Source organism: Castor canadensis, chromosome 7, assembly GCF_047511655.1.
Source record: "Castor canadensis chromosome 7, mCasCan1.hap1v2, whole genome shotgun sequence".
Taxonomy (NCBI): domain Eukaryota; kingdom Metazoa; phylum Chordata; class Mammalia; order Rodentia; family Castoridae; genus Castor; species Castor canadensis.
In genome coordinates this window covers 151116987-151130448 of record NC_133392.1, presented here as the reverse complement: position 1 = coordinate 151130448, position 13462 = coordinate 151116987, and the positions used below count along the sequence as shown (strand labels likewise).

The 13462-nt window shown below is 40.6% G+C and overlaps 1 protein-coding gene across 3 annotated transcripts in view; it reads right to left on the bottom strand.

Moving 5' to 3' along the window:
- Fbxo42 (F-box protein 42) overlaps positions 1–13088 on the bottom strand; it is a 76849-nt gene extending 63761 nt beyond the window's left edge. For all 3 annotated transcript variants that reach the window (XM_074081230.1, XM_074081229.1, XM_074081228.1), the window contains exon 1: positions 12883–13088. The gene's annotated coding sequence lies outside the window, so the exon portion shown is untranslated. The remainder of the gene's footprint in view (positions 1–12882) is intronic.
- Between the last annotated feature and the right edge of the window lie 374 nt (positions 13089–13462).

Here is a 13462-nt window from a genome sequence, read left to right as displayed (position 1 = left end):
AATCAGGAGGAAGAACCTACTCAGGAGGAAGAGATCAGAAGGATCAAGGTTCAAGGCCAGCCTAGGCAAATAGCTGGAGAGACCCTATCTCAAAAATACCCTGTGGGCTGGTAGAGTGGCTTACATGGTAGAGTGCCTGCCTAGCAAGCATGATGCCCTGACTTCAAACCTCAGTACCACCAAAAAAAAAAAAAAAAAAGATTTAATGGGTGAAATCCTGTTAAAACATCACTTGAGAGTATGGCTCAAATGGTAGAGTCTTTGTCAAGCAAGTATAAGATCTTGAGTTTGAACCCCAATACTGCTAAAACACTTTTTTAAAAAAATCATTCGGACAGTAAACAAATGAGGTTATTCTCTTGGGCCCTGAAAAATAAATCTAATTTGGTTTCATTATTCCTATCATCAATACAAATTTTTTTGTTTTGTTTTGTTTTTTGGTGGTACTGAGGTTTGAACTCAGGGCCTGACACTTGCTAAGCAGGCATTCTACCACTTAGCCACTCCTCCAGTCCAACGACACAAATGATTTTGATAAAATTATCAGGCAAGAGTTACCACAGCATACTGAGGAGTTAACAATGAGAAGATTTAGTGGCTTTCCCCTACACATGTCAGTTCAGACATTTGAGCTGCATGTTCCTGAACTATCCTAAAGTCTTTTCCCATCGCTGGCTTTTGCTCTTGCTGGCCACCCTCTAGAAACACCCTTCTCCATTTGCCAGTAGGGTGAATTCCTACTCATTACTTAAGAATTACCTCTTCTGTAAGGTTCTCTGTTCCCTTCAGCCAATTAAGTCCTCCTTCTGCCTTCTACTCCTTTATACAATATCTTCATTATCTTAGAGTTAGGTAAATATTTGTTGAGTGAAGCAGCCTACAAGACTGAAGCCAACATTTGATAAATAATTCAAATGGTTTCCACCTTTCACCACATCACAAGTTGCAATTCTGCTCATTATTCCTTGCCTAATTAAAACCCATTATCACTTCTCATTGCTATGGTTTCCAATGAAGTAAAGACAAAAGCACAGCACAAAGGTAATCAAGATGCAGCACGCACAGCCAGAATTTTGCCTTAGAGCAGAAAACAAGCCTTAAGGAATGGTGTCAGGAATATGAAAACTGCCAGTGCCAACTGTCCTTGATTTTAAGTGTGCTATTAATAAAATGTACTTCAGATATGTAGTGTGAAAGCCACAAATCATTAGCACTCTCATTCAAGTTTAAGAGTTAGCATTTAGGCCAGGCAAGGTGACTCAAGCCTATAATCCTACCTACTTGGGAGGCAGAGATTAGGAGGACTGAGGTTCAAGGCCAGTCCAGGCAAAAAGGGTGATGGATGGCTGGTCAAGTCAGTGCATACTTGTCATCTTAGTAACAAGGGGAAGCATAAATAGGAGGGATGTGATCCAGAACTGCGGGCATAAAGCAAGACCTATGTCAAAAGTAACCAACTCAAGTGAGTGAAGTTTCCCTGTGCTATGTGCACAGGGCATTGGTGGTTGACAGTATGGGGGCAAAGGACACCAAGAAGGATGTTCAACCCTCAAAGGAGCAGCCAATGATATATATCTATGGAGAATGCCACAAAGCAAATGAAACAAAATCCAGGGATCCAATCAGATATAGAGAATGTGGAATATTGTATAAGGGCTGAAAATGTGTTGGGCTTTGATGCTCAATGAAGTGTGGAAATTAAGGAGTGTCTTCATTTGTACTTACATTTGCCCAGTTAGTGTTACTGTTGTATAGATTTCAATTTAGCATCCTTACCTTATGAATATAGCTACATATATATGACTTTTTTTTTTTTCTTTCTGTGGGACTGGGGTTTGAACTCAGGGCCTTAAACTTGCTAGGCAGGCACTCTACCGCTTGAGCCACTCCACTAGCCCTTTATGGCTTCATTTAAAAACAATATTGTATTTAGATATCTTAATACACTGTATAAAGAAAATTTTTGTTTAATTATAAGATTTTATTACATATGTAATCTGGCTTACAATAAAGATTAATGCTGCTTCCCCAAACCATAAATAAAATAACCAATGCAAAAAGGGATGGCAAAGTGGTTCAAGACTATAATCCTAGCTTCTTGGGAGACTGAAATCAGGAAGATCAAGGTTTGGGCCAGCCAGGTCAAATAGGTTGCGAGACCCCATCATCAAAATGACCACAGAAAAATGGACTCAAGCAGTATGGCTCAAGCAGTAGAGCACCTGCTTTGAGAGTGTCTGCTTTGCAAGTACAAAGCCCTGAGTTCAAACCCTAATCCCACCAAAAAAGAAAATCCATCAGAAGCTTTAAAAATACCATAAATGGTAGAAGAAAAAAAGGAAATTTAAGATTGCTTTCTGTCACCACTGCTAAGAACAAAGCAAACTTTAAATTTTTAATGAAAAAAATACTTGAAATTTTTCAACTTCACCTGTTATCACTATTGTAGTTCCTCAAATTCAGTTTAATTCTTTTATTTTTTCTGGTACTGGAGTTTGAACTCCAGATTGAGATTGCTAGACAGACACTCTTACCACTTGAGCCATTCCTACAGCCCTTTTTCCTTTAGTTATTTTTCAGATAGGGTCTAGCAATCTTCCTATCTCTGCCTCCTAAGTAGCTGGATTACAATTATAAACAACTATGTCTGGCTTGTTGTTTGATATAGGGTCTCCCCAAATTTTCACCTGGGCTAACTTAAAACTGCCATTCTCCCGTCTCTGTCTCCCAAGTAGTTGGGATTACAGGTATGGGCTGCCATGCCCATCAAATGTAGCTTCTTCTTTTTTTTTCTTGGCAGTAGTGGGTGTAAACTCAGAGCCTCGTGCTTGCTAGGCAAGTGCTTTACCACTTGAGCCACACATCCAGTCCTCCTTACCCCTTGTTTTTACTATTCCTCTGACCTCTCATTTTATGTTTTCTCTTCTCCTTTCATACCCTAAATAAGAGGTAGCCTCTAAGATTCCCTTTTGCCTCTTTCCTTGTTACATTTTCTCCTGGGGAAACTACAGAGTTTCAAATATAATTTATCTGGTGTTGGGGGAGGGGCTCAAGCAGTAAAGTTCCCACCTAGCAAGCATTAGACCCTGAGTTCAAACCCCAGTACCACTAAAAAAAAAAAAAAATTCAAATATAATTTCTGAGAAAATGACTCACTAGATTGTGATATCTATGAAGTTAGGGACTGATGTGTTCATCTGAGGTCTGGCCAAAGATGTAGATTCAGATTTGCTCAAAAGGATGGATGGATGGATGGATGGCACCAAAATTCATCTCCAGGCCTTTTTCATGTTTTCAGTTTCCTCTGGACACCTAACAACAACTCATACTGAGCATTTTCCCAGTCCTGGGCTTATCTCTTTACTCCCACTATTAGCCACTTATCTAATTTCTCTCTCATTCACCCCTCCTTCCAATACCCCCAACTGCTGCACTATACCAGGCCCATACCCCCTCTTATCTACAGGGGGTACTGCCTGGTTTCCCACCTCCTTACTCCTTATTCCTTCCCCTCCAATCTCTCCCTTGGTGCAGGGTTAATTCTCACAATGCAAATCTGGATCAAAAACTTTTCATCAAAGGCTGGCCAAGTGGCTCAAGTGGCAGAACTCCTGCATAGCAAGCACGCAAGCATGAGGCCCTGAGTTCAAACCCCAGTACCAAAAAAAAAACCCAACCTGCCATCAAAACTGGGGCACAGTGGTGACCACCTGTAACCCCAGCACTTGAGAGGCTGAGGCAGTAGGATGGAGTCCAAGGCCAGCCTAAGCTATATAGAAAGACCATGTCTAAAAACTAAGAATAAGAGAAGTAAAAATAAACTTTTATCAATTGTTTGATGTTTGTTCTAAAAATTCAAGGCCATTAGCATGACAGGTTTTAGGTTAAAAATTTTTCATTGCACTAAAATATAAAACTTACCACTTTATTTTTAAACGTACAGTTCAGTGACACCAAGAGTATTCGCTTGTTGGATAGCTATCACTACTCTTCACTACAGAATTTTTATCATCCTAAACTGAAACTCCATACTCATCCACCATCAGTTCCCCCATTCTCCCCTCTCCCCAGCTTCTAGTAACTGACACTGTGCTTTCTGTCTCTATGAATCTGTATCTCATGCAAGTGGAATCATACAATATTTCTTACTGCACATAGCATAACATTTCCCAGGTTTACCTTTAACTGCTAAAATATCAAAAAGGTGTCATTTGTCAATATTTTAAATACATATGCTAGTTGACCCAAGCACTCTATTTCTAGGAATATGTCTGAAGTAAGCCTTGGCACAACTGCAAAAAGTATGTTAATGTAGAGCTGTCTTAACACTTAAAAAATGTTCATTAATAACAGAATAGATAAGCAACTCTGATATAACTGTAATTCTAAACAGCTGATAGGAAATGGATACTTATTAATAATGTCAAAAGAATATTCTATAACATATTGTGAAATAAAAGGCTATTTTGCCTGACAATGTGAGGATATATTTTTGTAACCATAGAAAAAAATTCTGTTACGTGTGGCAGTTTGAATAAAGAATTCACTTTTTAATACTTTACTGGGTTACAAGTATCTAGTCTACAATATATTTACCTGTCTTAATTTTTCAATAAATCTAATTTGTTCTGACTTTTAAGTTTATAATACATCATATAAAATTAATATACTCTATAGCGTAATTGTATTTATTTTCATTAATTATATATTTTGTTTTAAATTTTGGTGCTAGCCAGGCACAGGTGGCTCACACCTGTAAACTACTCAGGAGGTCGAGAGGAGGAGGATCATGCAAATAGTTTGTGAGACCCTATCTTGAAAAATAAAAAAATAATTAACACAACAGGGCTGGTGGAGTGTTTCAAGATATAGGCCCTGAGTTCAAACCCCAGTACCATCAAAAAAAAAAAAAAGTGCTAAATATTGAACCCAGGGCCTCCAGAATGCTAATGCTAACGCTCCATTGAGCCACACTCCCAGTCTACAGTCTAATTTTAAAACAAAAGGCATCCAAGACTACAACATTTCTGTAAAAAAATAACAATTTTGTAATACTTAGAATCAAAGTACTAAGTGATCTACATATGACAACTATGTATCCCCAAATGGAGGGAATGGGAAAAACAAACCAAGCAACCCTGTACCAGTGGGTGCTTTCCAAAGAGATCTAAACATCAAGGTTTAATGTAGTAGTTAAAATTACTCAAAACTTGTCAGACTTTTTTTTTTTTAATTTAGCTTCACTACTAAAAAAAAAAAAAATTTATATGCTACACACACACATCCAGGGAATGGGAATACAGCTCAAATGTAGAGTGCTTGGCTGGCTAGAAGTGCCAGGCCCTGGATTAGATTCTCAGCTACTGCCACCAGCACCACCACCAAAGAGACTACATGAGAAAGGAGATACCCGGTAGTGGATGGAGCTGTGCCTCAAGAGGTAGAGCACCTGCTTTGCAAGTGTGACGCCCTGAGGTCAAACCCCAGAACTGCAAAAAAAAAAAAAAAAAAGGAAATGTATGGAAAGCACAGGAGGCCAGGTACCTTCTCATTTAACCCTTACTTCAACTCTATGAAGAACATATTAGCTGTGTTTTACAGATGAGACTCAGATAAATGAACTAGTCCACTATTACAGCTTTATTTAAAAAAAAAAAAGAGCTAGAATTTGAATCAATTCTATAATCTCTCTCTCTCTCTCTCTCTCTCTCTCTCTGTGCTGGAGATCCCAACTAGGACCTTATGCATCCTAAGCAATCACTCTACCACTATCCTATATTCCCAGCCATTCATTTAAAAAAAAAAAAGAGAGAGATAGTATGAAATAACCACTGAGATTAATTTAACCCAGGAATCGTGGAACATGCCGGTAGTTGCAGCTACTAAGGAGGCTTAATGAGGAGAATCACTTGAATCTAGGAGTTCTGGGACAAACTGAGCAACATGGTGAGACCCTAAACTTAAATAAAAGAAAGGAAAGCCAGTGCCAGTGGCTCACACTGTAATTCTAGCTGAGAGGATGAGATCAGTTTGAGGCCAGTCAGAGAAAAAAGCTCTTGAGATCCCATCTCAACCAGTAACTGGGAGTAGTGGAGTAAATCTATCACTCCAAGGTACACAGGAAGCTGAGATCCGGAGGGAGTAGGGGGAAATATGGATGTTAACTACCATCCCAGCAAAGGTGGTGGTGAACTTAAAACAGGAGCATCTTGGTCTAGGCTGGCCTGGACCAAAAAGCAAGACCCTATACCAAAATAACCAGAGCAAAAAGGGCTAGAAGCATGGCTCAAGCAATAAAGCACCTGCCTTACAAGCAATGTCCTGAGTTCAAATCCCAGTCCTGCAAAGAAAAAAACAGTCCTTCCCTTTACATTATTCCCCTGCTAGGCCAGTCACTGTCATCCACACTGAAATGACAGTAGCAGGCATTTATCAAACTTCCCTGACTCCAATCTCCTGCCCTATCTATTTCTTCTAGAAATTGTTCTATAGTCTCTAGGAATTCACTAAGTATAAACAGACAGAAGCATGGGGAAATGGTATTTCAAGAAGAATTCAAAGTACAAGTCCACACTACTCCAATTAAATCTCTATTTGATATAAAGAAGTCTCCCCATTGGCATGCTCAAGCATTGTGCAAAAACACAATACATTTTAATGAGCTGTAAGGGAGGGGATGAAATTTTCATGTCCACTGGTCTTTTTTCTAGTGGTCAGTGCTCTCCAGCTCCTGCCTACCTAGAACACTCAACTTTCTAGTACTTCCTTCCATCACCAATCTTTTGGGTTTTTTTTTTTTTTAATGTGTACTTTCCCCCATAACCACATTATAAATTCATGAAAGGTAGTTTTCTTCACTGCTTCTTATTCCCAGGAAACCAAAAGGACATAAAGTAAATCTTTGCTTCACACGTTTGCTTAATGAGAAAAATCACCTAGCAGCTAGGTGACAGTGGTTCAGACCTGTAATCCTATCTACTCAGGAGGCAGAGATCTGGAGAATCAAAGTTTGAAGCCAGCCCCTTCGAATAGTTCTCAAGACCCTATCTCAAAAATACCCAACACAAAAATAGGACTGGTGGAGTGGCTCAAGGTGTAGGCCCTGAGTTCAAACACCAGTACTGCCAAAAAAAAAAATCACCTAGTGGATTGAATTCCTGAAGATTGTTTCAAAATATAGGGATGGATCCAGGAGTCTTATTAACAAGCACCAAGGTACAAGTTCTGAAGAACACCAATAACACTCCTAAAACTTATACCATACCCAAAAGTCTTTTTCAAACATCATGGTGGGGGAGGGGGAAGGAGAAGGGGGCAGGGGGAAGAGATGGCCCCAACAATGTATACACATATGAATAAACAAAAAAAAAAATCAGAGAAAAAATTTAAAAGCCAAGACCCCTCCAAAATTTAAAAATGACAAAAATAAAAGCTCAGCAGTAAAGCATTACTTACTGACATCCATTAAAATGTGAAGAGTTGAACAAACTCTGGTATATGCACCCAATGAGACTGTAAAAATGAATAAGGATTACCCAATCGAGTATGGCTCAATCTCCAGAATTTATTAGGTAAAAGAAGCAAGGTGCTGAACAGTGTATGTAGTAGGACAATCTTTTGTGTAAGAAAAAAGAAATACATGTATGTAGATACTTGCTTATTTTTCAAAAACAAACAATGAAAGATAAACAAAAACTAACAAAAAAAATAGGAGGAGGAGGGGGGCCAAGCACCAGTCATGTGACCCAAGTGCTGAAAGTGGCAACAGTGTTTGAGGTGATAACATTTCCTCTATTTTAAAAGTTCCAATACTATCTCCTCCCCTCTGTTCCCTCCAACCCTTGAGGTAACCTTTTCATCCTATACATAGTTACTGATCTCTCAATTACCCTACCTTCTCTTTTATTTTGCCCACCCCTTCTATTAAACCTCTCTGTTTAAATCCTAGTACATTGAGTTTTTCCACTGGATCCTGATGGATAAAATATTCTAAGGATACAAAGAATCAAAATATGGGGATGTAGGATGGTGATACAGCACTTGCTTAGCATGGGAAAGCCCTGGGTTGAATCCCTAGCACAAGAAAAAAAAAGTTTCTTTGTTTTTTTGGAGTCCAGGCTGGCCAGGAACTCACAAATCCTCCTCCCTCACCCTCCACAGTGCTGGGATTATACATGTATCTCACAGTGCCCACCCTAAACATATTAAATCTGTCTCAGTAATTTTGTTAGTAATAATATGGACTTTTTTTTTTTTTGGCAGTACAGGGGGTTAATATTCAGGAGCTCTACCACTGAGTCATGCCCCCCCCTTTTTGCTTTGGTTGTTTATAGTAAAAGTAATACTAAAATTTATTTAAAAAGGAATACACTTTCAACAGACTGAAAGTGGGTCGCCTCTGGAGTGAGAACCACATGGGTTATTTTTGAGATAGTGTCTCACTTTTCCCCAGCCCATCCAGACCTGGATCCTTGTATTTATACTTCCCACATACCTGGGATGACAGGCACTGCCACATCACCCAGCTTTTTTTTTTTCTTTTTATTGGGTGAGATGAGGGTTTGGCTAACTCTTTGGCTGGTCTGAACTTGAACTTCAATCTCCATCTCTACCTCCCAAGTAGCTAGGATTACAGGTCTGAGCTTAAAATTTATAAATACATAATGGCCTGCACTTAAACCTTATATATACATAGGACAAAACAAGTAAATGTTAACATTATTAAAACCAAGATTTTCAATGTAAAAGGGAACAAATATAAAATCTAAAGGGAGAAAAAAACTCCTGTAATAAAATTTCACTGTAAATGTCAATACGAAGTTAGGATTTTTTTTGAGGTTGATCAGTCAGGTGATACTGACTGGCTACATGTTGAAGAAAACATACAATACAAAGTACAGAAAAAGCTGGTTCCATACCCTTCCAGAACCCCTCCCCCGACCCATCTACTCCCCCCCTCAACTACTCATCATCATGATTTGGTCAGAATAGGGCTCAGAGTCTGAAATTATGATTTCTAATAAACATATTTTCTAGTTCTAGTTACTGAAAGGACCTAGAAACAAATGAAAACCCTGTAGATGTGAGCTTCCCTAGCACTTAGATCTTTTTTCCCAATGGCATTCCCTGTTGGCATTTTTTTTTTTGTGGTACTGGGATTTGAACTTAGGGCTTCCCATTTGCCCTAAGCAGTAGAGTAGGGTGCTCTACTGCTCAAGCCACACCTCCAGCCCCTAATGGCATTCCCTGTAATAGACAGGTCTTCTTAGAAAAACTGGTTTCAGGTTAACAACAGAAAGAGTACAAGGAGCCAGGAACCATGCCTGCAATCCTAGCTACTCAGAAGGCAAGAGACCAGGAAGATCAAGGTTCAAAACAGCCTGGGGAAACAGTTCTTCAAACCCTATCTTGAAAAATCTCTTCACAAAAAAAGGCTGGTAGAGTGGCTCAAGCAGTTAAGAGTGCCTGTGTAGCAAGCTATGAGGCCCGGAGTTCAAACTCCAATGCCACAAAAAAAAAAAAAAGAAAGAAAGAAAAGAGTACAAGACAAACCTGTGATAGCTTGTTGTGATAAAATACAAGGAAGCTGGGCTGAAGGTGTAGTGCATTCGTAGAGCACTTGCCTAGCATGCATGAGGCCCTAGGTTCAATCCCCCAGCACTACAAAAACAAGACAAACAAAATAACAGGGAAGCACCAAAAGAATAATGAGGCATGTCAAAAGCATACACCAGCTAAAAGAGGCTTATACAGGCCAAACAACAATTTTAAAAAAGATTAATGGCAGGGCAGGGGGTAGTGGTGCGCACGCTTATAATCTCAGTTACTCAGGACACAGAGATAGGAAGGGTAGCAGTTTGAGGCCAACCTCAGCAAAAATGTTAGTGAGACCCCCCCATCTCAAATAACAAGCCAGACATGATGGGGCACACCTCTGTAATTCAGTACTTGGGAGGCTGACACAGGTGGATGATAAGTTTGAACCAGCCTGGGCTAGGCCAGCCTGGTTGATACACCAAGATCCTGCCTCAAAAACCAAATAACAAAAAAATGTAAGGAGGATTACTAAACACTTATTAACCAAATGTGAACAAATTAAGAATATAGTGTCTCTTATGCTAGTTTACAAAAGAAAAACAAAACAAAAACGCATCACTCCAAAGTTGTCATCATTTAGTAATCTGACAAACTTTAATTGCAGCTGCAATGTTTGTGTGTTGCCTGGACCTACGATTCACTTAGAAAGGATCTTCTAAGACTGCTGGAGTTTCAAGAATCTAGAAACCATAACTGGGGCATACTGTGTGGGAAGTGTCACAACAGTGAATGAAAACAAAACTCATGACAAAAATTTTGTAAAGTTTTTATAAGCCCGGCACAGTGGGCTATAATCCCAGCACTCAGGAGACTATGGCAGGAATATGGAAAATTCAAGCCCAGCCTGGCCTACACAGTGAGACTGTCTCAAAAATTAAAAAATAAAATAAAATGAGTTTTCCCAAAAAGCAAGTCACTCACAAAAACCAGACTTTTCGGCAGAATAACAGGAAAAAGGTGGAGAAAGCACTCAAAGCTCTGAGAAGCCTCCCTTGATTCCCCTGGTTATATCAATGCATTTCATACACTACAATAAGCATGGTGGTCTCCTAGTCTGGCTCCCAGGTACTCACAACCTCAGGTCAGTACTGTCTTGTCTTAGAATCATCAGTACTTCCCTCCCAAAATGCTTAGAGGATCCTTCAATAGGTGTTGCACAGAACAGAAACAGTCAATTTTCTATTTAATTTTATTTCATATTTTACAAAAAGCCCTTTCATAAACATTGCCTCTTTTGATCTACATTACAATCTTGTAAAATAGGAATAGCATTATTTAACCAAATGACTTGGTTCTCTAGAGTTGAAAATTCACTAATGAAAACACCGAATAAATACAAAGACAGTCACAAATTCATTCATTTTTGAGATAGCTTCTACTTGTGACCTCAATGCACTCATAAAACTCAAGGTTTTGCTAGCCTTTTCTTTGCTTGTTCTTTATAGTAGGCAGCTATCACACAGCCTTGAATCTTACTGATGGGATTACACTACATGAAGGCTTATTAAACAAAGACTCTTCTAAAAATGAGACATTAAGAAGAATTCTAAGCTATTTTTCTTGATCCCGTTCTTTTTGTAACCCAGAAAGGAAAGGAATTATAAAAGTCAAAAGGTTGGACAGCAAATGATGTCATGGATGTCATCAAGTTGCATCAATACCTGATGATGATTTAGCATAACAATGCAATATATTATGCCAAGAAGAATGTCAAACTACTGCATTGATTTCATGACACTTTATTAGCAAATTAATATGCAGAATGGCTCTCCAATTTCATATTTGTTCAAGTTTATATCTTTACCAAATGCACAGAGAAAATATACAAATTTCTATACAAAACGCTTTGATTTAATAGAAGAGGGAACAATGATCAAAGAACTAGCTAATATTAAGTATATAGTCATCATTCAACAATAAATGTCATTAAAAACTTTTTGTAGTGCACAACACACCCATGGCTCAGTGTAGACTGGATAATATATTGATTTTGTCAAAAGCAAGCAGGTCCAGGGTATAAAATAGTAACCATATAATAGAAGACACCTAATCAGATTGTACACCTGAATAAACTCAAAGTTAGGAATTTGACACATTCCTACACAGTGTAAGAGCTATAGAGTGGGTTCTAGAAGATGGGATCTCTTCTCAAATTTTCTTTGTCCCTTAAATCCATGATGTCATCATTCTTAAGCACTAGCAAGACCGATTTGTTACAAAAGCTATTTGGTATGTCCAAGCAAAAGCAATGGCCCCAACAATTCTCCCAAAGCCCAATTCCAATTGAAGCTATCCTTCCTTAAAGAAGAGACCACAGGGCATCAAACCGGCTTCCCTACCTGACAGAAACAAAATGTGAGTCTCCTAATTAGCATATGAACAACATCAACAAAAAGTTGTTCTCAAAAATGAAAACCAAGCACCGGTCTAATGTCACTGCCAGCAAGTGAAAACTGCTAATGTGTCTTATCCTCGTTTAGATCGATAGGAATCCCACCACCGAAAAGTCCAAAGACTTGGCAATTTAAAAATGAGGCTTTTCTTTTCCTAATAAAAGTCGGGAGATTCAATAGACAAAGCAATCGGTTATTCCGAAGCTCAACAATCCAAACGGAATTCCATTAACACTGAAGTTACTCCGCAGAGACCACCAGGACCAGCGATTGTGATTTTTATTTTTTTCATTTACAAATTCGTCCCCACCCTCCACCTCGGCACAAATTCTCACCAGGAAAAGCCGTCCTCAATCACAACGTGGGCTGCTGCTGTTTCAAGCTAGGAGGTCCGCAGTTCCCACTTCTAACAGAACACTCAAGAAGCCAGGGGTTAGGAAAGGCTTTATATTCGAAGCCAATTCCAAAATCAACCCTTTGCAGCCGGCAGCCTCAATTTTAGAGCGCACCCGTCTCCAGCTCTTCTTGCAAAGAGTTAAGGGTTCGGGGTGGGGTGGAGGGCGGGATGAGACTGTATGACACCCCTAAAACCATCCTTGCCCTAGCCTTACGCACCTTCGAGGGCCGGGTTGTGGGGCCCAGAATCGCTCTGCTGAAACAGAAGACAGGTTCGCACCCATCCCAAGGTCTGGCTGGAAGGGGACTCTCCTCCCCGCCTCACCCCAGGGGTATAGAGGATGACGACAACAAAACTCTACAGGCCCGAGCCCCCCACTGCCCACTACTGATACAGGGCCCGCTCAAGACTCGGGGCGTCCAGGGTCCCCCGAGGCATAAAAGAGCAGCAGGAGCCGGCTCCTACCGCGGCCCCAGAAGCCGGGAAAGGCCTCACCTGGCCCTGCCCGCTCCACGCTCTCGCTTCGCTTCGCTGGCGACGGTGGTGAGGGCGCCAGGGACAGGTCCAGAGGAGAGGTTCTCTGCCTCAGGCCTTGCTGGCCGTGTTCGGCAGTCCTCACAGCTGGCGGAACCCAGGACCGCCAGGAGCCGCCATCTTCCTCCACTCAAACGCCGCCGCTGCCGCTGCTGCTCTAGCCAAGAGAAGACAGTACCCACTGCGCATGCGCCGAGGCCGCGCGCGCGCTCACACACTGACGTCACCACGGCGGGCCGCCGCGCGGCGGCCTCAGAGTGGCGCCATGTTGAGAAGGGCAAGATTTTCCCTAGGTTTGAACGTATCCTGGGAGAGGGAAGCTTCCCAAGGGCTAGCCTGTGACCTTCATCCACCCTCCACTACAGTTTGGACAACTGGGCAATTATAGACTTTTAACCAGGAAATTAATTCACTTGTATCCCTGAAGGCGTGATGAGGATAGAGGAGAGCTGTGGCCAAAGTGCCTTGGGTATGGCCGGGTTGAAGGAATCTCACTGCCTAGGTTGTGCAAGGGGAGCCTCTGGAAACTGTACCAATCAGT